Source organism: Chiloscyllium plagiosum, unplaced genomic scaffold (genome assembly GCF_037043375.1).
Source record: "Chiloscyllium plagiosum isolate Xiang-an unplaced genomic scaffold, Cpla_swu_hap1 HiC_scaffold_35, whole genome shotgun sequence".
In the NCBI taxonomy this organism is placed as follows: Eukaryota; Metazoa; Chordata; class Chondrichthyes; order Orectolobiformes; family Hemiscylliidae; genus Chiloscyllium; species Chiloscyllium plagiosum.
Window position 1 is genome coordinate 36,783,266 of NW_028270173.1, and position 27,793 is coordinate 36,811,058.

A 27,793-nucleotide genomic window follows, 5' to 3' on the forward strand; every position below is an offset into this window, starting at 1 on the left:
AGAAATTAGCTAGCTGAAAGAAAACAGAGATGGTGCTTGAGTGGAAATCTTCATCCTGGAGTTCAGTTACCTGTGGAGTATGCAAGGATCTCTTTTGGGTACACATCCGGATGTATGGTTTGGAGGAAGTGGGAGGATTGGAAGGAGAATTTGTTGAGGCAGAGGGCCAGTTCAGCAGGTGGGTGAGGGCGTTGGTGGAAAGGAACTAGATGAGATGGAATGACAGGAAGAAATGGAGGTCTCGGAGACCTTCATTGTGGCAGATTGATGTGCACTTGGACTGTCTCTCTGGTGAAGTTGAGCGGTTGAGAAGCAGGGAAATAAAAATTTTGGAGGAAGTGAAGAGCGTGGGTGGTTTCCCAAATTCTAGATGGGTTCGTGAACTAAGGGGGACTGGATGGTGTCAAGGTAGGCAGAGATGAGTTCAGTGGGACAGGTGCAATCTGAGGCAGTGGGTCGACCTGGGAAGTCAGGTTTGCAAAGTTCTTGTAGGAGACTGAATCAGGCGGTGCACGTTCATGGACAATGACGTTGGAGGCTCCGGATGCAAGGGCCCCAGAGCTAATGCGGTTTTGGATGGTTGGGAGATAATAATTTGGTGATGGGAAGGGAGGTCGTGGTCGAGGAGGCAGTAGGAAGATGTGTCTGTGAGTTGGCACCTGGGCTTCAGCAGTGCACCAAACGACTACTGCGCCTCCATTGTCTGTGGGTTTGATACTGTGGTTGGGGTTGGAATGGGGGGAGTGGAGGGCTGTGCATTGTGAGGTGGGAGGTTGGAGTGGGTGGGGGGGGGATGGACAGGTTGACGTGGTCGATGACATGGAGGCAGTTTGAAATGAAGAGGTCAAGGGCAGGTAAAGGCTCGCACGGGTTGTCCACGTGGATGGGGTGTGTTGGAGGCAGGAGAAAGTGTCCTTGGTGGGTGGGCGGGAGTCTTGATTTAACAAGTGAGCCCGGAGGCGGAGGTGATAGTAGAAAAATTCAAGGTCACGGCGAGTATCAAACTCATTAATCTGGGAGCTGAGACCTTTGCTGATGACTAAATGTTCATTCTCAGTGAAGGGGAATGTCGCCTGCAGTGCCAGTTGTGGCGTTATCTGGAAACTTACTAACCATTCCTCCTACATTCAAATCCAAATCCTTTATATAAATGATTTTTTAAAAAAGTTAAACCAGTACCAAACCATGTGACACACATCAGGTCACAGGCTTCCAGTTTAAAAAATATTGTTCCACCACTACTGTCAGTCTCCAATCGACAACCTCTCCGCCTTCATCAATCTTCATTGTCACTTTTTATGAAACCGAGATAGAAAAAGTGAAAAAAGAAAACAAAAAGAAACAAATGGAGCAGACGAGCTTCGCTTGAGGAATCCAAATTCAGCATCGTCTTGGAAGGGTTTGCTTCCTCTCTCTTAGTCAACTGTGGATCAAATTTGCCAAATTTCCCTCGATGCAATGTGCTCTAACATTTACTATCAGTATCCAAAGCAGGAACCTATCAAAATCATGGCCACAGATTCTGTCTGAATTGTTGAATATCACCAACATTATGTGCTTTTCGTGGAAATTTTCAGCGTTCACTGAATTTTGCTCTGATTCCTAGAGAGATAGAAAGATTAAGCAAGAGGAGCCAGACTACCCTGGGCAATTTGTATTACATGCTTGTGTATCCACCTAGATACAAATGGAAGCATATTCGTGCCTGTAAGTAAGTTGTGATTCAAAAGGTTTGCTTTCACTGAAATGACTTCAAGAACATATCATTGACATAGTAGAAGTGGGCGATCGGCCATGATCTCACTGAAGTCAGAGCATCAAGATGGACTGAATGGTCTAATTCTGCTCCAGTGCTTTACGGTCTGAAATAAAAATCCAATATGTAAATACAAATGGCAATTTTTATGCCCATTTACAAACAATTCCGGTGTCTTTAAGTCCATTTCATTTGTTTTTTCAATCAAGTGTTTCTTTTGGACTTTGTTGTTGTATTGTTACTGCTTCTTCTCCCTCTGTGAAAGTTTCCTTATTTTTTCAGTTAATTTTAACTGTGCTTTATTATCATTTTGAAGATGACTGCATAGCAGTACATATCCCCACGTAATGAAACTGTGAATCCATTGTCAGAGCAGAGCGAGGTTTATCCCCACATGATACATTCAGCATTTAGGAGAAAAAATAAGCTTGGATGCTGGAAATGCACAAAAACATTTCACAAATATCCAGTTCGTTTCCTGGGAAACAGTTTGTCTCATCATTTACATTGAACTTTCGTTCATTGAATTCACTAGTTCATAAATGTCAAGATTCTGCAGATTCTAATCAAGCTCAGCTTACCTTCATGCAGTCATTTATTGTTCACTGATAACTAAACTCAAAGCAGCCATGTGTGTAACGGTTTTTATTTAAACTAAATTTGAGGTCAGAACTTAATGTGGTTAAATTCAAATATTCAGTATAGGAATGGATTTAATACATCGGCACCAGTCTGCTCTAATGATTATGAACGAATGGAAAGTCAAGGGAGAAATTTGTCTTTCTTCAACTGTAGCTTTCATGATGATTGGATAATGAATACAAAATGAGGCGAGGTAAATTACTGACAGATATTGCACATACAAGAATCACTAGATTTAGATTTAGGTTTAGATTAGATTCCAGTGTGGAAACAGGCCCTTCGGCCCAACAAGTCCACACCGACTTTAATTGTATTTTGTGGCATACAATTCTTATCATTCAGACAAAATCAGCGATTAGTGATTGGTCTTAATTTGCATCATGTTGTAAAATGAACATATTTAACTTTACATGAATCTGCCCAATTTTATGTTACATGAACTTTGGGAAACTCTCAAATATATTCTAATAACAAGGATTCATTTAATAAATATTAATCATGATAATTACTTTGGAGATATTTCGTATTTGTTTCCATTAACACAGAGATGCCTGCATAATCTGACATGATAAACATATAACCTTAAATTTATCAAGCACATATTAAGCTCAACACAATTTCTACACCTGAACTATTCATAATGTGTGAGCAGAGCCTATTTTTTCTTATCTTACAGCTTCAATGTTCTTCCACCGGCAGACGAGAAGATGCTTGTAAGTTCTTTTGAAGATTTGATTACACAGTGCAGACCAAGCTGGATTGATGTTTCTGTTAGTATAACAGATCCAATATCCAATGGTCCAGGCTGTGTTGGGGATACAAATTGGACAGAAGGCATTAGTGAGCACCATGAATTATAATAAGATCCTGGTGATGATAAATGACAGCAGTATCAACGGGATGGGCCTGATCACTGTATTTTCCACTGTAACAGTTACCATCTTCTTCTTAGCAATGGTATTGCTCATTTAGAAAATCCCATGAAGAGCTCTGATCCTTTTGTAATTTCTATTCTTGCCACTATGACCTTGATTACTGAAGTACAATCACAATCGTCACATTTTGAGACGTGTTCATTATCGTGAAGCCAGAGAGTGCATCGTACAGCAGAGAGTACTGTTCCCAATTTCATTATCTCTCCATAATTGATTCTTTGAGAGTTCATCCCGATTATTACTTTACCAGGTATTTTGTCCTATTGCGTTTTGATGTGCATCAAATAATTAGAAGTATTGGAGGTTTTGTGACAGTTTGGGCCCATGACTTTGCGCATTGCTGGACTGGGAGAAGTAATGCCTTTGTTTGTTTCAGATTCTGTTTTGCCTCCTTCATTTGACTCCTGCTTGCTTGAGATATGCGCACATTTCAACCCATCATGACAACAAAGGGGATTTAGAAGGTGGCTATGGAAATGTTGAAAGCGATGACTGGATCTGAGAAGAACTGTGTATTGCACTCGCCCACAATAACTGTCCAACCGCCAATGGTGAACTGCCAGGCGAGAATTATGGGACCCAATAAAGAGAACAAAGAAAAGTTACAGCCAAGGAACAGGCCCTTTGGCCCTTTAACCCTTTGCTCATCCAAATCCACCGTTTGAAACAATCGCCCAATTCCTGAGGATCTGTATCCCTCTGCTGGCCATCTACTCATGCACCTGCCCAGACGCACCATAATGAATCTCCAGTGCCTGCCTCTACTACCACTGCTGGAAACGCGTTCCATGCACCTACCACGATCTGTGTAAAGTACTTTCCGCATGTATCCCCCTTTAACTTTTCTCCTTTCACCTTGAACGTGTTACCTCTCGTTATTGAAATCCTAACCCTGGGCAAAAGCTTATCTTTACTCAACCTGTCTCTACCCTTCATGATTGTGCAGAACTCAATCAGGTCCCCTCCCCCCACCCCCGAATCGTGTTTTTTCTAATGATAACAATTCAAACCTACTCAACCTCTTATTGCAGCAAACAACTTCCATACTAAGCAACGTCCTCTGGTAAACCTTCTCTGCACTATATCCAATGTGTCCACCACAGTGTGATGTGGCTATCAGAACTGTACCAGTATTCTAAGTGTGACGGAACCAAAGTCTTGTACAAAACTTACAATGACCTGCCTGTTCTTATACTCAATATCATATCCAACGAAGGCAAGCATACCACATGCACTCTTGGCCACTCTATCGATCGCTGCAGCCACCTTCAGGGTACAATTGTCCTGAACTCACAGATCTCTGCGCTCATCAGCTTTTTCCAAGGCTCTTCCGTTCACAATGTAGTTCGCTCTAGAATTAAACCTTTCAAAATGCATTACTTCACATTTGCCCGGATTGAACTCTATCTACCACTTCTCCGTCCGACTCTCCTGTCTTTCTATATTCTCCTGTTTTCTTTGATAGTCCCCAATGCATTTTGTTACTACACCAAACTTCGGGACATAGACAAACTTACTGATCAAATCTCTTTCAGATAATTTGTGCAATCAAAAGCAAAAGTGGCCCCGACATTGATCCCAGTGGAACACCACTGGTCATGTTTCTCCATTTTGAGAAATTCCCTTCAACTACTATTCTCTGTCTCCTGTTACTCAAACAGTTTTTTATCCATCTAGCAAGAACACCCTGCACACCACGTGACTTCACGTTCTCCATTGGTTTACCATGGGGAAACTTTTCAAATGCTTTACTAAAATCCACGTATATTACATCTACAGCCTTTCCTTCATCGATCAACTTGCTCAATTCCTCAAGGAAATCTCTTCAGTTGGTAAAGCACAATTTACCCCTCAGAAAACCATGTTACCTATCACTAATAAGCCAATTCTTTCCAAAATATGAATAGATTCAATTCCTCAGTACCTTCTCCAGCAACTTTCCCACCGCTGAGGTCAGGCTCACTGATCTGTAATGACCTAAAATATCCCTACTACTCTTCTTGTACAGGGGGACAACATTAGCAACATTCCAGTCATCTGGCACTTCACCTGTTTTTAAGGATGCTATAAAGTATTAGTCAGGGCCCCAGCTATTTGCTCTCTCGCCTCCCTCAGGAAACTGGGATAGATCCCATCCACTACTGGGGATTTGCCCACCTCAGAAACCTTAAGCCTACCTAATATATCCTTCCTCCTTCTGTCAACGTGATCCAGAGAGTGGCACGGTGGCTCAGTGGATAGCACTGCTGCCTCCAAGCACCAGGGCCCAGGTTCGATTACAGCCTCGAATGACTGTCTGTGTGGAGTTTGCACATTCTCCCTGTGTCTGCGTGGGTTTTCTTTGGGTGCTCCGGTTTCTTCCCACAGTCCGAAGATGCGCAAGTTAGGTGAATTAGGCATGCTAAATTGCCCATAGTGTTAGTGGTATTAGTTAGAGGGAGATGGGTTGTTGTTTGGTGTGTCGGTGTGGACTGGTTGGGCCGAAGGGTCTGTTTTTGTAGGGAATCTAATCTAAACAACTTCTATCTCTAATCTTGACATTCATCATGTCCCTTTCCTCACTAAACACTGACACAAAGTAATCATTGAGAATCTCACCCACTTTCTCAGGTTCAACGCACAACATTCCTTCTTTATCCTTTAGTGGACCAACCTTTTCTCTAGTTACCCGCTTGCTTCTTATATATGAATAAAATACCCTGAGATTCTTCTTAATTCTGTCACTGAAGTTATTTCTTGACCCTTTTTAGACCACTTGATTCCTCGTTTAAGATTGATCCTACTCTCCCGGTATTCCACCAAAGCCAGTTCTGCTCTTATCTGTCTGGACCGTACATACGCTTCCCTTTCCTCTTGGCTAGTCGCATGTTATCTCCTGTCATCCACGGTTCACGAATCTTTCCATTCCTATCCCATATTTTCAAAGGAACATGCCTATCCTGCACTATCTTCAACCTATGTTTGAAAGCCTCCCACGAATCAAATGTGGAAGTCCCTTCAAATAGCTGCCCCCAATCCACATTTCCCAGCTCCTGCCGAATTTTGATATAGTTGGCCTTAGCCCAGTTTTGTACTCTTCCCTTAGGACCAATCTCATCTTTGTCTACGTGCATTCTAACACTTCCAGATTTGTTGTCACTATTCACAAAGAAATCCCCCATTGCAATTTCTATCACCTGGCCTGCCTCATTATCCATCCGAAAATGGATAGCCCCCACGCTGTAACAATCATCATTGCCATTTTATTTGTTCTTTTCACGTGGTCGATGTGGGGCGTGGCCACGCACAATTAACGGTCAAGCTGATGAGGAGGTTTATTTCAGACACATTGGTAGCAATGTGATCCATAGGCAGCCAGAACTCATGCATCAATAGACTCAACGGCCAGTACCCAGGCACAATGTACATGGTGCATAGACCCATGGATAACTCCGCAAGAATCAAATCAGCGCAAACTAAGCTGCAAATAAAATAGTTGTTAATAGTCTGTAAATGTCTGTTTACGTTCAGAGAAAGCAGGTCTAGAATATTTGCAATAATGGTCACCAAACTTAAAGATCCTGTCACAATCACAATGACAACCATTTAGATTGTTCAATAAAAATCCTCTCTATGAGAAGTGAGCAAGTCTGTTCGGTCGCTTGTCTCATTCATCTCAGACTATTTCGCTATCATTTCTTTGTGATGTACAGCTGGCACTGAAGTGGCCTCGCAAAGAAAGAAACAAACAATAACAGTTTAAGAGTTAAAAATCCATATGTGTTGGAGCGAAAAAACCTACCGCGATGCTGCCAGACAGTATTTAAAGGAAAAGAAATGTCCTCCAAAAGCTTCAAAACGTTTTCAAGAGCTCTCAGAGATAGAGGTCTACAGCAGAGAAAAGAACAGTGCTTCACTCCATTGAGACTCTGCTCTTCAAAACGTATGACCTCACTGTTCTAATCTAATTTTCCAGCAATGGTGCATAGCCTACTAAACCTTGCAATCATAAGTATACTTCTGATTTAAAAAAAAATGAACGCTTCTACATCTGACATAATTGCGTGATGACTCAGTGAGTTTTAGATTCCTATCACCCTCTGGATGAAAAATAGATGTTCTTCACATTCCTTTTGTTTAGCAGTGGTTCATAGTACTCCTGTAGATTGAGACAGTCCTTTCAGCCCAACAAGTGATATTATTGACGTTGTAAAATCATGTGAGGCAGAGGTTAGTTGAATAGAAAAATTCTTTTATCGAGTGTCGAAAATTTCAAAACTAGTGGCCATAATTTAAAGATGAGAAGAGAAAGTTTTAAACGTAAGTGAATGAGAACTATTTCACATGGACAGCCTTTCGTATTTGGAATGAATTGCCAGAGGAAGAGACAGATTCAGGTACAATCACAATATCGAAAAGACATGTAGCTATGTACATGAATAGGAAACGTTTAGAGGGGTATGACAAAACGCTAACAAATCGAATTAGCTTAGTCCAGGAAATCTAATCAGCATGCACGGGTTGGACTGTAGGGTTTGTTTTCGTGCTATATGCATTTATGACTTCGTCCATAACTCTTGTAATTCTGCATATCTAAATCGTGCCTCGCTCAGTCTTCTGTGCTGCAAGGAAAAAAAAACATTTCGGCATTACAGACCTTCACGCTATCTTAGGTACAAAATCGTAGCAATAAATTAGACGAGAAAAGACATAAAAATCTTCAGAAATCAATTCCTTCCTCGTCTGCTCTTGTATCCATTCTGCAGTGAATTCGCTTGACCTCGAGGCTGTGTTTCCAGGAGGCTCTGCTGGCTTTACACCGGATATCGCTAATGACGGCCGAGGAGGGGAGATAGGAAGAAAGAAGAAAGAAAATGTACAGAAAGAGAATAGAAAAGAACGTTGCAAGCTCGAATTTGCGCTGGGAACACAAGTTTTAAGGCAGGTTTTTTGGCGGTGTGGAGGAACAGAGGGATCTTGGTCTACTTGTAAATAAAACATGTTGCCACCCAAGTTGAGAGGGTTGTTAAGAAGGCGAATTGTGTATTGACTATCATGAGCTGGGTGTTGATTTTAAGAGCTGTGATGTCATTCTGCAAATCCACGAGCGCTGATTAGGCCACACTTGAAATGCTATGTTCAATTATGGTCACTACATTCCAGGGAGGATGTAGAAGTTTTAGCGATGGCACAGTAGAGATTTACCAGGAAGCTGGTATTTCATGAGGGAGATGGGACTTTTCTCAGTCGAGCTAAGAAGGATGAGATGTGACTTGATAAAGGTGTACAAGATAATAAGAGGTACAGACGGACTGAATGCTAAGAGATTAATTCACAGGGCAGAAATGGCTATCACAAGGGGGCATAAATGTCAGGTGATTGGAGCAAGGTTCAGCGGAAATGTCAAAGATTGGTTGTTTGCACAGAGAGTGGTGGGTGCATGGAATGCGCTGCCAGCGGTGGGAGTACATTCAGATAAATGAGGGATAGTTAAGTTATAAATAGGCACATGGATGATCGTGAATTGAAGGGTATATATGTCACTTAGGATATCAGGTCGGCATGGATGAGTTGAACCAAAAGGTTTGTTTGATGTTGTACATAAGCTTTCTATGTACAATGGGGATGAAAGTGATACTGAATTAGACAGGACAGCTGTATCTGCAAAATTCAGGGCGTCATTGATAAATGCATGTGGGAATGGAAAATACCATAGTACAGTGTTTATTATGAACTATTGAAAGGTGCACCATTATCAGGTGGATGCTAACAATCAGTAGATGTTTTCCTACAATGGTTACTATGTAGAAATAAAACGTTTCGATTCCAGGTGACAGGATCACTGTTGTCACTATCTTGACAGTGAAGAAGAGATATAAATTAGGAAATTGTATTTCAGCCTTTTTTTTACTAATTATTTATTAATTTAAAAAAAAGGTCTGTGATATTCAATGGTATGTTGTTTTGCTTATGGACATGAAGGGAATATAATTGTACGTAGGATGAGATGAGAAATTCTTCAACTATTTAAGGATGAAATTTGCATGTTCTGATCAAGGAACGTCTGCATGTTTGTAATATTAAAATTACACCACTCCAGGTTACATTCTAACAGATATATTTGGACGCACTAGCGTTCGGAGCACTGATCCTTCATCAGGTGATTATGGAATTTAAGATCATGCTCACAGAATTTATAACCAAAGGAATCCAGTGTTATGGATATATGATACAGTAAACAATCTTAGATAGAAATTTTGATCTTTTATAATGGGATATGCAGGTTTCTATTTTTTGATTTGTAAATCCCAGAACTTCTTTTAAATTATATTCTCAAGACAGCACAGTTTTTTTTTCACAATAGGTTTGAAGTTTGTGTCCCAATGTTATGTCAGACTAACAAACCTTCTGTATAGTTTTACAGTTTTAAATGAATTAAAGCAGCTTTTGAGCAAAATAAAACGTAACTCTGCGAAAAACAAATCGACCCCAAAATAGTGCATGCACACAGGATGGAACATGACAGCTTCTTAATGACATGGGGAAGACGGCTGTGCCAAATGTCTCGACTGCATGACTAGTGGGTAACTGTGACAAAGAACATGACTGCTCTCAATTTCAGTTGAGATGTGAGACTGTCCAGCTGGTCGTCAATACGAATGGTGGCATCACCTATTATCAGGAACTTGTTATGACCACAACTTCTGTTTTTAAGAAGGAAATGTAAGCGCTCTATACCCACAGCTCTGGCGTAGATGTTTCACAAAGACCATAAGAATCAACGTTCTGAATTCCTTTCTAAACAGGCTTTGCATTCCCAAAAACGACTCCTTCGCTCATGTAATACCGTAGATGATTTCATCTGAACGCAGAAGATATCTCAGGTTACATTTGCAAAGTGGGCAGAATATTATTCTAAAATTAATACAGGATGGATGCTAAGGACAACGACTATTTTTAAGTAAAAGCAACAAACAAAATGAAAGTGATAGGAGAACCTGTGAGGAATAGCAATTCGTAAAAGTTGTGCTGAAGATTGTTGCAGACTTAACAGTTCACTTCACATTCCAGTGTAAAGAACTGTGTGATGCAACACGCATTAATAATGGCATGGCAGAAAGGGAGAGGGAATGGGCATTGAAAGTTATTGGTGTTACTACTGAAGTATTTGTTCACCTGTGCCATTTACATATAATTCAATGAGGCACGAAGAATTATTGGCGAGGTATCCACCAAAAAACAAAGGGATACATCAGCATTTTTTGGATCGTAACCTGCTTCTATTCTAACAAGACACCATTAGATAAATTAGGTGTTGCATTATATCAGAGGTGGCAGAATGTGAGTTGGATGATCTGGATTCTGAGTCGTCAGGGAACGTATTTCGGCATCTTTCTGTGGCCTATTTCACAAAGGTTCCAAAACTCTGAATTATTAGATGCATCAGATTTATGATTTCTATTTTGTCTTAGGAATTTAAAGAGTCCTTCCACGTCTATAGGAAAAAATCAAGTGGGAGAAATAAGGAAAATGGTGACCATCCATGAGCTCAAATGGATAGACGGAAGTCTAATTAGTAAATTAAGTGAAATTGTCACAACATGACACCAAGAATGAAAGGCGCTCTTTGAAAATTGCACCAGTTGGATTTATTGACTTTAAAATGTTATGAACATTAATGCATTTAGTTAAAAGATAAAAACAATGACTGCAGATGCTGGAAACCAGATTTTGGATTAGTGGTGCTGGAAGAGCACAGTAGTTCAGGCAGCATCCGAGGAGCAGCAAAATCGACATTTCGGGCAAAAGCCCGATGAAGATGAAGGGCTTTTGCCCGAAACGTCGATTTTGCTGCTTATCGGATGCTGCCTGAACTGCCGTGCTCCTCCAGCACCACTAATCCAAAAAATGCATTTCGATACAGTTTATAGCATAAAAGGCTGAACGTGAAGAATCACCGGAAATACTAATAGGATGAAGTACAGGGTAGGATACATTTCGATGTCAGCAATTAAATAATTTATCATCTGCTGGTCCATATTTGTGAAACGACTGGTCATGTTCTTAGTGTTGGAGATAATGCTCATATTAAAAATGAACGGCAACGTCCCTTTTTAATAGAAACGAAAATTCTCCAGTGGTACAATTCAATTGCATGTAGATTGACATTGATGATTGCCACGAAACAAACAGGTTTATTCATTCTTTTCAATCAGAGCATGGCCAGAATACACGTCTGACCATACCGAATTTTCAACAACACATATACCATGAAAGACAGAGCACACTTTCAGGTTAAACACAGCCAAATTCAACCAAAGTGGCATGGCAGCCTCTGTTGCATTTGGTCATTGACGAAGCAAGGGGGTCTGAAAATTTATAGGTTTTGTTGGCTTTTGTTTTCTCTGGGAACTTTACTTGTCCAATCGAGCTTTAACCAACCTCAAAATGTCATTATTTCAGATGAACGGATAGCTGTTTTAAAATAGAGATGAGGAAGCATTACCTCTCTCAACGGCTTGTGAGTCTGCATAATTTACTCGTCAGAGTGCGGTGCAAATCAGGAAATTGCATACCCTGAAGGAGGAGATAACTAATTTTTAATAGGTAACAGTTAGAAGCACTGTCAGGATGAGGTCAGCATGCCGCATACAAAATAGCTGAGCTGATCCGAGGGACTGAATTGACTACTTCTGCTCCGAGTTCTCTTTCTTTTGATGTTCTGCTCATCTCTTTCTGTGAAATTAAATTAGATTTTGATGGCCATTGATGACTATCCTCTGATTGCATCAATATCTATTATTTTTATATTGGTTGACACATCTTTTGTATTGGAAGCAAGGGCATCAAACATTTCATAGCCCGATGGCTAGATAACTGTGTCAAGTTTCGTTTGGTACAATGCCATCATCCACCCAAAGAACAAAGGTAGTACAATAACATTGATTTAATAATAAGTGTAATATTCATGTAAATCTTGGTTACTGAAAAGACTGCAATTGTCATTGCAAGAGATGCAGATGATATGTCTAAGACAGATAAGGTAGAAATTCTTTACTCTTTTCTCCTGCCCAACAGATGTTTTCCTTAACTCAGATCTCACAAAATAAAAGAAAGGTTGGCCGTTTGCTGTTCTCAGGAAATAGAGTTTGTTCTGCATTCTATTACTGAGGTTGGAAGTAGAATAGAGTACAACAGGTGAGTGGGGTTGGGGATGAAGTTGATAGGTCAGGGAGGAGGATGGGGGAAGGTATCAAAGAGTACAATGTGTGGATGGGGGTGGGATGAAGGTGTTAGGTCAGAGAGGAGGGTGGAGTGGATAGGTGGAAAAGAAGAAAGGCCGGTAGGACAGCTCATGGGGACAGTGCTGAGCTGCAAGTTTGGAATTGGGGTGAGGTGGGGGAAGGGGAAATGAGGAAGCTGGTGAAGTCCACATTGATTCCCTGGGGTTGATTTGTTCTGAGGTAGAAAATGAGGCGTTCTTTCTCCAGGCATCTGGTGGCGAGGGAGCAGCAGTGAAGGAGGCCCAGGACCTTCATGTCCTCGGCTGAGTGGGAGGGGGAATTGAAATGTTGGGCCACAGGGCGGTGTGGTTGATTGGTGCGGGTGTCCCAGAGATGTTCCAGAAAGCGCTCTGCTGGGAGGCGTCCAGTATCCCCAATTTAGTGGAGACCACATCGGGAGCAACGGATACAATAATTGACATTGGTGGATGTGCAGGTAAAACGTTGATGAATGTGGAAGGCTCCTTTAGGGCCTTGGAAGAAGGTGAAGGACAGAACCCCCTGGTGCTCACCTTCCACTCTACCAACCTTCGCATAAACCAAATCATCCACCGATATTTCTGCCACCTCCAAATGGACCCCACCACCAGGGATATATTTCCCTTTCCACCTTCCACAAAGACCGTTCCCTCTGTGACTACCTGGTCAGGTCCATGCCCCAACAAAACACCCTCCCATCCTGGCACCTTCCCCTGCCACCGCAGGAATTGCAAAACCTGCACCCACACCTCCTCCCTCACCTCCATCCAAGGCCTTAAAGGAGCCTTCCACATCCATCAAAGTTTTACCTGCACATCCACCAATATCATATATTGTTCCCAATGCGGTCTCCTCTACATTGGGGAGGCTGGATGCCTCCTAGCAGAGAGCTTTATGGAAGATCTCTGGGACACCTGCACCAATCAACCACACCACCCTGTGTCCCAACATTTCAACTCCCCCTCCCACTCAGCAGAGGACATGGATGTCCTGGGCCTCCTTCACCGCTGCTCCCTCACCACGCAACGCCTGGAGGAAGAATGCCTCATCTTCCGCCACAGAACACTTCAACCCCAGGGCATTAATGTGGCCTTCACCAGCTTCCTCATTTCCCCTTCCCCCACCTCACCCCAATTCCAAACTTATAGGTCAGCACCGACTCCATGACCTCTCCTACCGGCCTATCTTCTTTTCCACCTATTTACTTCACCCTCCTCCCTGACCTATCACCTTCATCCACAGCCCCACTCACCTGTTGTACTCTATGCTACTTTCTCCCCACCCCCACCTCCTCTCATTTATCTCTCCACCCTTCATGCTCTCTGCCTGCATTCCTGATGAAGGGCTTTTGCGCAAAACGTCGATTTTCCTGCTCCTCAGATGTTGTCTGAACTGCTGTTCTTTTCCAGAACCACTCCACCCCATTATGTCATCTCACCTTCAACCTTGCTTCTGGTCCTGGAGAATCTGTGAACTTTTGAAAGGATGTGAAGTAAGAGGTAATTTAAACTCATTGGCAGAGTCTTAAGAAAGAGTGCATGGATCGAGAAGTTTTAGAACATATACATTGACCTCCAGAGGCACTTTCATGGCACAGTGTTAGTTTCTCTGCCACTGAGCCAGAGAGCCTGGATTCAAGTCCTACCTGTTCTACAGTTGTGTAATATCCTTTCTGAGCAGGCTGATTTTGCAAACATCTACAGGGGCCTTTGAAGGTGGAATTGCAAATCATGAATAAACTGCCAGATTATCATGGCAGTCAGAACATGTGTAACCCTTTGTTTCATAAGCAAACCAAAATAGCAACAATGTTAAGCTAAACATGCATAAATTGCTGACCGTGCCCTAGATAGGACATCTTTGTTCAAATCTGGGAAGCATAGTTCAGGGAGGATGTCTTTCATAGAATTCCTACATGTATGGAAAAAGGCCATCAGACCATGAATCCACACTGACCCTCTGAACAGCATCCCACATAGATCCACCCTAACCCTGCATTTCTCATGGCTAATCCACTTACTCTGCTTATCCGTGGGCACTGTGAGTAATTTTTCATAGCTAACCCACTGATCTGCACATCTCAGGTCTGTGGAAGGAAACTGGAGTACCCGGAGGAAACCCATGCATACACAGGAAGAAAGTGCAAACATCACACAGACTTTTGCCTGAGGCTAGAATCGAACCCTGGTCTCAGGTACTGTGAGGCAACAACGCTAATTACTGAGCCACCGTTCTTTTCTCAATGGCCCTTTGAAAACTGGTATTGGAATAAATAGTAGACAAATGAATGATTGGGTTAGGCCACTACTTAACAGGACTTTGGTGAGAACAGCCATGGAATTCTATGTGAGCTTTGTTCTCCTTATGTAATGAAGGATATTACTGTGATAGAGGCTGTACAGTGAATGTTCAGCAGACTGTTTCCGGGAATGGCAGGATTGAAATATGAGGGATTAGATTACATTACAGTGTGGAAACAGGTCCTTCGGCCCAACAAGTCCACACTGACCCGCCGAAGCGCAACCCACCCATATCCCTACATTTACCCCTTACCTAACACTACGGGCAATTTAGCATGGCCAATTCACCTGACCTGCACATCTTTGGACTGTGGGAGGAACCCGGAGCACCCAGAGGAAACCCACGCAGACACGGGGAGAACGTGCAAACTCCACACAGTCAGTCGCCTGAGGCAGGAATTGAACCCGGATGTCTGGCGCTGTGAGGCAGCAGTGCTAACCACTGTGCCACCGTGCCACCCACATGGGGAGGTTGAATTAGTTAGGATTTTATTTACTGGACTTCAGCAGACTAAGGGAAGGGGATGATAATCTCATTGAAACCTATACAATTCTAGCAGGGCTAGACAGGGCAGATGAAGGAAGGGTTTTCTTGATGGCGGGTGAATCCAGAACCAAGGGTTAAAATCTAAGGATATAAGGTAGGCTATTTAGGACTGAGATAAGAAATTCCTTCACCCAATGACAGGTGAGCCTGTGGAGTTCATGAATACAGAACGGAATCAAGACCAAAATCATGTTAGGATTTCCAGATGGAAGCTGTTACAGCAGTTGTGGAAAAACAGATCAAAAGATATAGAAGAAAAGCAGGAAAGGGTTGGATGATCTGCCATGATCATAATGAATGAAGGAGCAGTAACAAAGGGCGGAATGACCTATTCCTGCTTGTATGCCATGCTTTTGGAAAAGTTTCATTGTATCTTTATCTAATCCTGGACACGAACTTACTTTTGCCTTTTGGCTTGTGATAACAAATTGACCTGCTATTGGAATTTGTGACCAGCATGAAGAATTCTGTTATGGTATCCAGAAAGAACTACCACCTGACAGGCAACAGCCCATTCCTTCTTAGCTGGCAATAAAGATGTTCTCCATTCCATCATCAACACTACAAATCTGTAGAATGTTTTATGCACAGCAAAAGATGATCACAAGAAATATCTTAATTGTGTTATTTAGTTTGTAATAAAAGACATTTTCACACTATGCTTCACTGATTGTAAAGCAACTAATGTTTGATCTGTGGAGGTATTGCTTTGTTAACTACAACAAAAATCTTAAAATATGAAATGTTATTCTTTAATTACTTCTGTGGATATTTAAGCAATTCATTGAATTCTAAATCTCTATGGCAATCATAACAATGCAATGGGGAGTCATTGGGCTCTGACCATAATAATGATGACACGCAAGACAAACACTCAACTTCTACTACTTCTGCTTGAAGATATCATGAACTACCTGTCAGTTAGCTGCTTCTTCCAGCTACCATTTCATTTTCAAATTTATATAGAGAATATGGACTTCAGTAATGGGCAAGCATCACAAATTATCTGTCAGGAAAAGGTAGTCAGGTACCTTCTTTAATTTTTGCATTTCATTTGGTGCAAGCACACCTACAATGTTGTTCAGGAGGAAGTTCTGTGATTTTGATGCAGTGACACTGAAGTAGCAATTTAGTTCCAAGTCAAGGGTACTTACAATATTTACCTAAAGTATAAATTGTATGCAGAGCATTGGTGAGATAGTCCTGAAGTGATTTACTTGTTGATTTGAAAGCTTGTACAGAGATAAGTTGTTTTTAGACATGAATAGCATGGTAGCCTTTCAGCTGGAGATTGAGCATGACTGGTAGATTGTACGATAAGGTTTTCGGATATTGCAATGGAGTTCTTGTTGGGAGAGATGAAAATGCGGAGAGATGTCCTGTATCTGCAGGGAACCAAGAGGCCTGACAAACATCTCAGCAGGCAACAAGTCGTGACAGAGGTCAATAGCTCACACTTATCTAAATTACTCTCGATCCATCACTCCTTTACCCACTGATGCATCAGAACAAGATCCCATTGTAACCTGAAACTTGCCCTAATTGGTTAGGTCTCTTGACCAGTGAGATTCCCAGAACACTGAGACTCCCTGAACAGTAATTTTCCCTAATCAATAAGGTTCTCTGAGCAATGAGACTGTCACAGCTTTGAGAATCCCTGAGCCTTGAGTATCATTGAGCCTTGAGACTCACGGAGAAATGAGATTATCTGAACAACGAGACTCCCTGAGCAGTGAGACTCCCTGAGCAGTGAGACTCCCTGAGCAGTGAGAGTCATAGATTCATCGATTTGTGCAACACAGAAACATATCCTAATGTCCAACTTGTCCCTGACGACCAGATGTATTAAATTAGTCTAGTCCCATTTGGCATCATTTGGTGCTATATTTCTCCAAACCCTTTCTAACCATGACCCAATCCTGATGACTATGAAATGTGGTAATTGTACCAGTGTTCACCTCTGGATGCTCATACTATATACGCACCATCCTTATGCGCACCATCCTGTGAATGCACATATTGCTCATTGAGTCCCATTAATATCTTTCCCCTCTTAACTTAAATTTATGCCCTCTTGTTTTGGACTCCCCTACTCTGGGTGAAAGATCTTGGCTATTCACTCTATCTAGGCTCCTCATGATTTCATAAACCTCTATAAGGTCACCCCTCAGTCTCCAACACTCCAGGGAAATCAGCTCCAGCCGATTCAGTCTCTGCATTTCACTCAAACCCTCCAACCCTGACAACATCATTGTAAATCTTTCCAGCAAGGTTTCATGTTCAACAACATTTTTTCTGTGGTAGGGAGACCAAAATTCAATGCAGTATTCAAAAAGTGGCCTAACCAATATCCTACACAGCCACATTATGCCTTCTCAACTTCTATTCTCAATGCACTAAACAAATGCCTTCTTCACTACTCTGTCTACGCATGATTCCACCTTCAAGGAACAATGAACTTGCACTCTATGATGTCTTTGGTTAGCTACACTTCTCAGAACATAGCATAACATGTACAAGTCTTGCCCAGATTTGAATTAGCAAAGCGTTAACACCTCACACTTATCTAAATTAAACTCCATTTACTGCTCCTCTGCCAATTGACCCATCTGATTAAGGTCTGTACTCTGGTATAACATTCACTGTTCATTTTTGGTGTTATCTACAAAGAAGCTAACCATTCCTCCTATATTCACATTTACATTACTTATATAAAGGACACTACTGGTCACAGGCTTCCAGTTTGAAAAGCAACCATTTACCACTATCATCTGTCTCCCACCTTCAACCAGTTTTGCATTCAAATGCCTAGCTCTCTCTGGATCCCATGTGATCGACCTTTGCTAACCAATCTAACATGGGAACCTTATCAAAAGTCTACCGGAAGCCCACATAGAAAAGGTTCACCACTGTCTCTTCATCAATTTTCCCTGTCACTTCTTCAATAAACTCAACCTCACATAGCAGTAATTTGCCCTGATTGGTGTGGTCCCACTGAGCAGTGACACTCCCTGAGCAGTGAGACTCCCTGAGCAATGAGACTCACTAAACGCTAGTAGCCCTGAGCAATGAGACTCCATGAGCAGTGATTTGCTCTGATCAGTAGGTCTCCTGAGCAGTGGGACTCCCTGAGCCTTGAGACTTCCTGAGCAGCGAGACTCAGTAAACGCTGGTAGTCCCTGAGTAGTGAAATACCCTGAACAGTGATTTGCCCTGATCAGTTAGGCCCCCTGAACAGTGACAGTCCCTGAGGATTGAGCCTCACTGAGCCTTGAGACTGTCTGAGCAGTGATTTGCTCTGACCAGTAAGGTTCCCTGAGCAGTTACACTGCCTATGCAGTGAGACTCCCTGGGCAGTGAGAGCCTTGAGCAACAAGGCTGACTGAGCAATGATGGTCACTCAGAGTTGATGCCCCCTGATTAGTGAGATACCTCTGAGATGGGAATCTTAAGCCATGGGCACCTTGCAAGCAGATGACTATTTAATGAGACCCCGAATGACAAGGCTGAACTGAGTACTAAGATATCATGAAATATGATACTTGGAATACAGAAAATTTGAGGCTGGTCACCCTGACAAGTCCAAGCTTGGCACACGCTGTGAGGAGTTGAACATATATGCTGTTGGAAATTAAACATATAGTTAAAGCAATATTCTGTTGCATATCTGGAGAAAAAAAGTAAGGACGTTGTAACAAACCTGCATCCAGGCTCGTTTAGACCACACTTCAGATAATTGTATACAGTTCTGCTAACCAGATGAAAAAAAAGGGAATTGAAACACTGTGAAAAACCAAATGAAGATTTATAGGTGTGTTTACAAGTTTTGTGTCAGAAATTGAAGGATAAATACATCAAGAAGGAAATAAAGTCCAGGGAGTGGCAGTGAGTAAATGATATAGTTGGTTTCAAAGTGTAACGAAACTGATTAACCCAGGAGACTGAGGCAATAGTGTTCAGGGGTCAGATTTTAAGTGGGTGGATTTGAATTTGCAAGATTTACTGCAGAGCAATTAAATCTCTGAAAGAGATTTCTCTTCAAACATATTCCAAGCACTTTCCCCCATTGATCCATCACTATCTGTGATTTCTCTGTGCAAACGTTCAGACCGCATTCCATTGCCTTTTCTTTCCTCATAGAAGGTCATTGAGGAGCCATCAGCCCAAGGTGAATCTGTAAGGCACTATGATATGCAACAGAGGGATGTGCAAGAGTTGCGGTGATATGCATTGAGTTTTGACTAATATGTGATCACCTGAAGTTAGGTCTACTCAGATAACCGGGACAAGGGACTCCAGGGAGCATGCACACTGGACTGTGAAATCTAGTGGCATGCCCTGATGAAACAGGAGAACAAATATTTAAAATCAGGAGATGATTCTGGGCCTCACTGAATGCAGTTCTGACTCAAAGCCTTTCAATGTGAATCATCTGCTTGATAGGAGCATTTTATTGTGGATGAAACTGAAGGAAAATTTGAAACTGGGATGAAGTTGGCCAGCTGCCAACCTTCAGACTGTGAACTGCGGCAGGGATTACCAGGGATGTACAACAGCACAGTACAGACCTCACCAAACTGTGTTCAGTGCCTGCTAAACAGTGAAATAATGCTGCATCTGCCTTTAAGATGACTTCAATTGCATTTCAAGTGGAATTGACAGTTTATCAGTCTATGCATAGCGGTAGTTTCAATCAACAACTATTCCTGTCAAAACATGAGCACAGTGGACTTTGCAACAGAGATAAAAAAAAAGGTTGGCAAAGAATAATTAGTTCAGACAAATCTTACACTGAGCAGTGAATCAGAGTGAGGCAACAGTACTCAGGGTCAAAATGTAACAGGCAATTAAATCTATGACAGAACTTTCACGTTTACCTTTACTAACCCCCCCGCCCCCACCCCCACCACCCCCCCATCAGTCCTAGGATTTCCCTCTGAATGAAGGTGCACACTATTCTATCTCCAGTTCTTTACATATCCCGAAGAAAAAACGTGTAGAAACATGGAAAATAGCAGCTGTAGGCCATTCAGCCCATCAGGCCTGCCATGTTATTCAATATGATCATGGCTGGTCATTCAACTCAGTACTCTGGTCCCACTTTCTCCCATAACCTTTGATTTCTTTAGTGCTAAAGCTGTCTTGTCGTGTTATTATTTCATAGGTTTCTACAAAATCCACCCCTCTACCCCATTCTTCTCAACTCCAATAAATGTAACTCTAGCTAAACCAGACTCTTTTCAAACCTTTTTCCAACATCCGAGGAATCAGTTTGTTACAGCTTTGATACAATCCCTCTACAGACAAAGCATCTGTCATCAGTTAACATCAAAACTGCACTCAGTATCAAATGTGATCTCACCAAGTCCCTGGACAATTGCAGTGAAGCTCCTATACACAAATCCTCACTCTATGACGGTCGACATATCATTTGCCTTATTCTCTACCTCCTGCACCTCATACCCCTCACACTGTCATCACTGGGAAAACCATTCCTTAGATTATCACTGTTCAGTGTCTCACTCCCTGTGGTGTAACACCTTTGATCATCAATGTGCAGGGAGTTTCTCCACAGGGAAAGTTATAACGGGGTGGCAGCAGACCAGTTAAATCTTTGCAAAGCACAACACAAACAACAAACTGTTGAGTAGTAAATTGCAACTGACGAATAATTTCTGTCAATACGCCACTTAACCTTTGCAGCCTGCTCCACAATTCATTAAGATCATGATTTTTAATCTAAAGCTGCCTCCTGTTCACACATTCTCCCTTCGACCTCTTCAGACATAAGAAATTTATCTAATTCATTCTTGAGCAGTTTCAGTGGGTTTTTTCCCCTTCATCTACTTCCTGTGGTAGAGAATTTCACAGGCTAACTACTCTCTGAGGCAAGCGATTCCTCTGATGTCAGTTTGACATGGCCTGCTCTGTAATTTTACAGGGGTAATTCTGAATTTCGTCTTTTTTTAACAAGTTTGATAATACAGTGAACAGCGCTGCATGCAATATGTAAGCATGATCTAACCACAGTTTGGTACACGTTTGGCATAACGTTCTGACATTTCAACCCGAGCACTCTGTTTGAAGAGGAATGTCCAGTTCCTTTTTATGAACAATAATGCCTACTACCGGCTCTGTATTTCCTCGAGGTTAGCCGGATTGTATGCAGATTAAAGACTTTTTCAACTACTTCCTATATGATCTAAGATAGCTTGTGTTTTTGTTGATTTTTTTTTGAGAATAGAATAGAATTCCTACCATGTGGAATCAGGCCAATCAGCCCAATGAGTCCACGCAAAGAGAATCCCAACACCCTACCCTTGCAATCATGCATATGGTAATCCTAGTAATCCTTTGGCTAACGCATCTAAGCTACACAACTCTGGACATTATGGGCAATTTCGCATGGCCAATCCACGTAACTTATGCACCTTTGGAATGTGGGCGGAAACCGGAGCACCTGCAGCAAACCCACGCAGACACGGGGAGAATGTGCAAATTCCACACAAATATTCGTCAAGAATGGATTCAAAACTGGATCCCTGTCATTGTGAGTCAGCAGTGCTAACCACTGAGCCACCATGCTGATAATTTGTCTGATAAATTTTGATCTTCCTTTATTTAAAGCACTTCGGCAGCCTTTTGAGAACATCTTCACATATGAAGTATCATGGCAATCAAATTGTTAATCTAAAACTTCTGGTCAATCAATCCAATTTTCATTTTGGGATCAGTTATATACAGTAATACTGTGAGCTTAGATCTGAATAAAAGCAGCTCAAACTTCAGGGATGATGGGAAGAGTTCGAGACAAAAAACGACTGCAGATGCTAGAATCCAAGGCAGCCAAACAGGAGACTGAAAGAACACAGCAAGACAGGTAGAATCAAGAAGTGATTTTGTATGTAACCCTCCTTCAGGGCTAGGTGTGACTATAAGAGGAGCTGCAGATAAAAGGGGGTGGGAAAGGGTATTGGATGGGGAGAGCAGAACAGTCGTGAGGTGGGTATGGGCGAACATAGGTAAAAGAGATGACCTGCTTGGTCGATGCAAAGACTGATTCCAGTTGGTAGTTGGAAGGAAGGGTCGATCAGAGGAATGGAAGGGAAGAGGATGGGCTAGAGAAGGAGTTGGTGGATGGTTAGGAAGGTTATTTGAAATTAGAGAACTCAATGTTATGTTGTCCGGGCTGTAGGCTGCCCAGGTGGAAGATTGCTGTTCCTCCAATTTGAGGTCTGATTCACTGCGGCAATGGAAGAGGCTGAGGATGGTCTTGTTGGAGGAGTGGGAGGGGAACTAAAATGGATGGTGACTAGAGTGTCAAGTCGACTCTTGCAAGTCCGGCTGAGATGTTCCCGCCCTGAGTTTAACTTTGCTCTGTCCAATACAGAGAAGACCATTTCAGGAGCACTGATGACGGCAAATGAGATTGCAGAAGAGGCAAATGAACCTCTGTCACACCTGGAAGGACTGTTTGGGGCCCTGGAGAGAGAGGTGTGGGAGGCTTTGCATCTTTTACGGTTGCCAGGGTTCGGGTTGTTGATGGGGAGAATGGTGCAAATCAAGGCTTGACGAAGGGAATTGTTATTGCCAATGGAGGCGGGAGGGGAAGATATTCTTGGTGATGATTTATTTTTGGTGTTGGTAGAAGGATTAAGGATGATAAGGTGAATGTGGAAACTGGTATGGTGGTAGCAGAGGACAAGGGGACTCAGTCTTTATTGAGTTTGGAAAGCAGGGTTGTTTCGAGCGGTGGAATGGAGAATGGTTGAGGTGTGATGAAGGGCTGTCTCGATGACAGAGGGGGGAAAACGCATTGTTTTAAATAGGTGGACATCTGGGATGCTTGTGAGTGAAATGTCTCCTTGTCTGAGTAGACACGGTGGAGGCAGAGGAGTTGGGAAAATGGGATGGTGTTCTTGTAGGATATTGGGTGGGAGGAGGTGTAGTGCAGGTGGTTACGGGAAGAGCTAAGCTGTTCAATAGTATAAGGTTCATTCCATCACGCAAATTTCTCAATTTACTCCATTTGTAAGAGATAGAAGCAGGAAGACATTAAGATCCGAGTGCCTCTCTTGCCATCAACAGGATCTGGACTTAAAAATTGCAGTTTAGTGTCCGATCCTTCAATCCCATTACTTCCCTAAGTATCTAATAATCTGTCAAACTCTGCCTTGAACATAATCAATAACTGAGCATCTTCAGCTGTCTGAAATCGTGAACTCCAATGTTTTTCACTGTGTTGATTGAAGTTGTTTCTCCCCAGTTCATTGGAGAATGGCTGACCATTAATCCTTTGACTATGATCGCATGGTTTGGATTCCTGAATCAGAGGAATTGCATATTTTTAAGCAGATCAGGGATCAAGGATTATGGGAATAAGACAGGAAAGTGAAGTTATGGATTTTCAGATCAATCTGGGATCTCATTTAATGGAGGAGAAGACTCAATGAGCTGATTGGTTATCTTCAGCTCCTACATCTCATGTTTGTATTAAGGTCATAAGATTTGCTGAAGGACTTTTCTTTCCTTCGTCTTCTTATCATTCACCACGATTGTCTCAATGGAAATGAGTTTTATTTATTATTATTTCTAAACCTGATTAAAGTTCAAATATTGTCAGATAAATGTGATGTTATTTCTCATTTTGACACATCTGCTTCTCTGGCACCTAAACTAGTTTGGGTATCCACAGTTTGTAAACGACCTGCTTCAATACTCATTTAATTGAGCCACCCTTTTATTCGGCTTATGGAATCTATTCTGAAGAGTTGAAAATTTAGATTTATACTGATGATGAGCAATCTGCATAAACGGGCAGTTGGGAAATGATGATCTGAATCAATGTTGTCAGCATGGATTTGAAAATGGGAAAGCATCATTGACAAATCTGTTTCCCCAGTCTGATTCCTGAAGTGGTTGGACTTAATTGGCTAGGATTATATTCACTAGAGTTTAGAAGAATGATGATTACTAATGATGGGTGCTCCTCACGACTGGGAAGTACAGAGCCAGAGGTCATAGTGTAAGGATATGGGGTGGGCCATTGAGGACTGAGGTAAGAACAATTGTCTTTGCCCAGAGAGTGGTGAGCCTATGGAATTTTCTGTTACAGAAAGTAGTTGAGAACAAAATATTGGATGTTTTAAAGAAGGAGTTAGATATAGACCTTAAGTCTGACAAGACCAAAAGGTATGGGGGAAAAATCAAAACAGGGGACTGAATTAGGTGATTAGTCAAATTCATACTGATAGTCTGAATGTCCATCACCGATTCTCAATTTTGGAAGTATTTTTGGCAGAATGGACATTGTACATTTTGAATTTCTGAAGGTTTTTGTTGAAGTTCTGCACAGGAGATTAGTTACCATGTTACAGCTCATGGGATTGGAAGTAATGCAGTGACATGGTCTCTCAGTTGTCTGACAGAAAGTAAGCAGAAGTGGATCGTCCTTGTGTTGGCAGATTGTGACTAGTCCGGTGTAATGACATAGAGTCATATAACATGGAAACAGATCCTTTTGTTCAACTAATCCCCGTCAAACATGTTCCCAAACTAAACTAGTCCCACCTACCTGCGTTTGGCCCACATCATTTCAAAACTTCACCATTCATGTACTTATCAAAATGTATCTTAAATGTCACCACTGTAACTGAAAGCACTATTGTTTCAGGACAATTGATGGCAATGTTAGTCTGAAAGTCACCAAGTCTCAGGCAAGGGGTGAGCATCAGAAGGCAGAGCTTAAAGGTAATCTCAACGAATAAAGGAATATAAACTTTACTGCCATTTTAACTCTATGTTGCAAACTAGCTTTCCAGGAGCTAACCAGATCCCCCATCCCACTTCCATCCCCAAAACACTTCACATCCCCACCCCCCACCCCGGAATAAAGTAGCATTAAAGGTTCTCCATCACAGTGGCAGTAGTAAGTAAACACTCCAGAATGATGCAACTAATCAAAATTTCCTCAATAGTGCTTTACAATCCACAAACTCTACAACCTTGGAGAAGGGCAGCAGATAATGGAAACACGAGGGCATGTATGTTTTGCTCCAAGCCCCACACTAGCTATATCTACATTCCTTCACTGTCACTGAATCATAACCCCTCCTCGGCATTGTGGATGTCTGCATCTCATTGAACAAAATAGCTAATGCAGCCACGCTTCTTTTCTAGGGCAGTTAGAAAGGGGCACCAAATGTTGGCTTAGACAGTGATGTGCACATCCTGTGAATGAATAAAACAAAAACATTCCACAGTCCCAAAGATTCTTTTTATTATATATTGGTGGAGTACAAAAGAGACCCTTTGGGCAGTATGAGTCTGCACGTAAAAGTATATTCAAAATCAAGCATTTTTGATTTGATTTGTGATTGTTTTATATGTATTTTTGTTTTGATTTATGGTTAATTTATATGTATGGCCTTGGCTTCTGTGTTCTCTGGTTTAATACCAATGAAAGTTTCTGTGTCCACCTCCAACCATTTTCATTTCTTTAAAGGTTTTACTATGTAACCCTCCAACCTTCTCTTGCCAGCGAAGAGAGCTTCACCTCAGTCAACACTTCCAATTGGAGCTACTCTCTTAATTCTGTTATCATCATTATCATCCTGATCTTGCAGTGTCACCATTGTCTGTGTGGTACCTTTCGTCAGTCTTACACACCAAATTATTCTCAGTCTACCAATGACTTTCCATTTGTAGTCATTTTGTCTCTGTAGAAGTCCCAACAGAGTCAATGGGAGATCAAGGATTGGATTTGGAGAATGAGGAGGGGGTGTGGGGACATAACTGAGGAGAAAAAAAAAGAATGTTTTGTGGAGGTGCATCGTTAGGACATTTTGTGTATAGGGTCCTTTTTAAAAAGTTATTTAATTTACAAAGAAGTCTCAATTCAAATCCACTGTTATTTGTCCTCAGGATGTGAGTTTTGCTGGAAAGACCAGGAATTATTGTTTCCTCACAATTGCTTCTTACAATGATGGAAATCAGACTTTTATCTTGTGTTTGTCACTGGCTAACTTGCAATTATCATCCCACTTCTAATATCCAAGATCAGCTGTATTTGGTGTGGTGACATTACTCCCACATTGCTGTTAGGGTGGAGAGTGCCTTTGAAATAATTTCTGCATGAAAGACTTTGGAGGCAAATATTATTTCAGGGATTTTCACAGGGACTAGTGTGTGCTCCACAATTATTCAGTTCTCAAAACTTTCTTATCGCAGATGATGCCAATGATAATTCTGCCCCTTCAACAAGGTTACTTTACCCTTGATTTTTTTTGTCGGTCGGTTCATAAATTCAGAAGTTCTGATATGTTCTGGTTTAACTACTTGAAGAAGCTTTTAAATGTGTTCGGTTAAAACAACTGTACAATGAAAGGGCAGTGGCCAGTTCTCCCAGTTCAGAGTTCGGCTTGGTTTGGTTTGAGCAAGCTGTTTTTGTTGGCAGCTGCTGGTCAAGTTTTATCTGGGAACAAATAAAACTTCTCTCTGATATCTCTCCTGTAAGAACCTGTGTTTGCTTTTACTTTTTATTTGCCAACAAGATGTTTCTGGTGATGTTGCAAGTACTTAGAACAGCCTTATTAAGTTGTGATTTGGAGAAGCCAGTGTTGGACTTGGGTGTACTAAGTTAAAAATCACACCACACCAGTTTATAGTGCTCCAGTTTTATTTCGAAGCACTGGTTTTCGGAGCTGTAATGTAATCCTTTGCCATAAATTCTGTGTCTTATAATCACATACTCCACAATCACCTGATGAAGGAGCACCACTCTGAAAACTGGTGCTTCCAAGTAAACCTGCTCGACAATAATGTGGTGTGGTGTGATTTTTAACATCATTAAGTTGCTTTTTCGTGTTGGTTATTTTGTCACATATTTATGCCATTCTAAATTCGATATTCTTTTGTACATCTGTAAAAAAATCCCGTTTAGTTTAAAACTGAGTGGTTTGGCTACCTGCATCACTGCTGGAATAAACACTTTTCACTTGCTTAAAACAACTCGAAAAGTTCGGGTCTGGTCTGCCTTCTTGAAATATTTTGAGGGGGTATGACCTGGTCCATGACATATCAGACCTGCTCAGTTTTGCCAGCAATTTCTATTTCCAGATTTCCAGCATTTGCAGTTCTTTGTTTTATTTGATCATAATCAATTCCCTTTATCATTTGTTCCCACAAATCCTCCCTATTGTTATAACCTCCCCCGCTCTATCTTCCTTCACATGTGTCTAACCTTCTTTAAACTTTCCATTTCTCCCAATCTGTAATCTCCTCTCATTTGTGTAGTACATGTCACCATACTGCCACCCACCGTGCTGTGACAAAAGCGACCTCTAGGATTGGATACAGTGACAATAAAGAGA

General features: G+C 41.7%; 1 pseudogene; it reads right to left on the reverse strand.

Annotated features, from left to right (window-relative positions):
* Positions 1–3,063: 3,063 nt before the first annotated feature.
* The window catches only part of LOC148140661 (muscarinic acetylcholine receptor M2-like), a 35,178-nt pseudogene continuing 10,448 nt past the window's right edge, over positions 3,064–27,793 (reverse strand).